Below are 1,872 nucleotides of genomic sequence, written 5' to 3' on the forward strand. Positions count from 1 at the left end.
AGTATTTAACCAGCACCTATATGGTGACCAGTGGCAAAATAAAAAATTAGGTAGTATCTAAAGGGCATTTAAGGTAGCTGGTTGTAATCTGAGGCACTTTGTCTTTAGGATATTAAGATTTATAAAACTTCAAAAATTACAAATAAGAATCAAATGATCAGATTAAGGAAAATAAAGCAAGAGTTGCATAACAAACATCCTTGCCATGTTAAATGGTGACAATTGGGGACCACTGGCATTGTACTTCAATCTCCAGCATAAAGTTCAGTTTGTTTTTTGTTGACAGTGCAAACTGAACAACCATGTGAGCGTCAATGCCATGTGAAGTCTGTTTCTCATCGAATTATTTCTGTCATTAATGTGGCGATATTAAAGACATACTCAGAATAGCTCATGTTTGCTCATGGTTTACCAATATCTGCCACTACCAACCCAGCTAGTCATCAGTCGGCACATCATATTAGCACAACTTACTGTACACCAGGATTGCACAGCACAGTATTTTGGCAGAATCTGAACACATTACAGTTTTGAAAGCACCGCATGAACCACCGAATAAGAGCAAGAGATTTCAAACACAGAATAATCATACGGTTTCCTTCAAACTAACAAAAAATACCGTTTCTACATTTCAGCTAGTTCATCATCTACCGCTAATACCGAAAGCAGGGTCCATAAATACTCAGATTACAAGAAAATGAACTGTAAAACAAGGTAAACACAGATGTGAAAAAATAAAACATTTACAACCCTTTTCATGTGAGATATTTCTTCCAAAGCAGCTTCCAAACTAAATCACTTAAACTTCACTGCAGTGAAATGCTTAATATGATCGTTTGAATTCTAATACAGGGGATATTACGTCTGTTTCAAGTAAAATATAGTTTTGTGTATGTATATGAAGTCCTTATCTAGCTTTTGCGTAAATGGCGTCGAGTATGCCATTAAGATCTTCAACGCGATACACACAAAAACGATAAAGGACACGGTTATTGTACACGTCAATACTAGAACACACTAATACTCATCCAGTGAACTGCAAAATATATTCGATACATTTAAATAAATACATTTCTCACTGTTTAAATCTCCATGTGATCAAGGCAAGCCTTGCATTCTATGGCTACTGTGCATACTTTAGGAAAACAGAAAATATACATTATGATAGTTTGATTATGGAAATCCTTTGCTTTGGCACACTGAAATCGTGCAGTATCTGAAATAGGTGGTGATGTGACTCGTTGATTGTCCAAAGCCCGCTGGAGAGTAAACCATCTACCGACCCATCTTTACTAAAACTAGCTGGCTTAACTTCTACAATCTACTTGTTCCATGGGCGAAGTAATACACGGATTACAATCTGATATATAGGTCACTATTGTACAAAGCATTTGCTGTCACTTCAAAGAAATCTAGAAGGGTGCGATTATGTGTTTCTACAGAACAGTCCTGTCAAGTATAAGGGATCGGGGATTGATAAAACAGAGCGTGAGAGTCAATAAAAATTATGACAAGCAATTTGAGTCATAACAGCATATTTCATATTCCTAAGTGAGTATGTACTAAACCTTGAATAAATAATTGAAATGGTCAGCATGTTTGACCTTTACGTGGTTTAAAACATACATAACATCAGTCTGAATTTATCAAAAAGTGTTTAAAAATAAAGCCATTTTCCCCCATTGTCTGATGGCAGGTTATCTGTGGAAAATGGGATGTTGTTTTGGGTCCCCCACACCTTTCCCTTTCAACAGTGGGACGGTGTATTCTCTGCGTCATAACAGGCAGAAAAATACAGATAAAAATAAATCAGATCATCTTCCAGTATGTTACATCACTAACTATACGTGCGCCACGCACTCTCATACATAC

Source organism: Rhinichthys klamathensis, unplaced genomic scaffold (assembly GCF_029890125.1).
Source record: "Rhinichthys klamathensis goyatoka isolate OS25496 unplaced genomic scaffold, OSU_Roscu_1.1 h1tg000303l_1, whole genome shotgun sequence".
Taxonomy (NCBI): domain Eukaryota; kingdom Metazoa; phylum Chordata; class Actinopteri; order Cypriniformes; family Leuciscidae; genus Rhinichthys; species Rhinichthys klamathensis.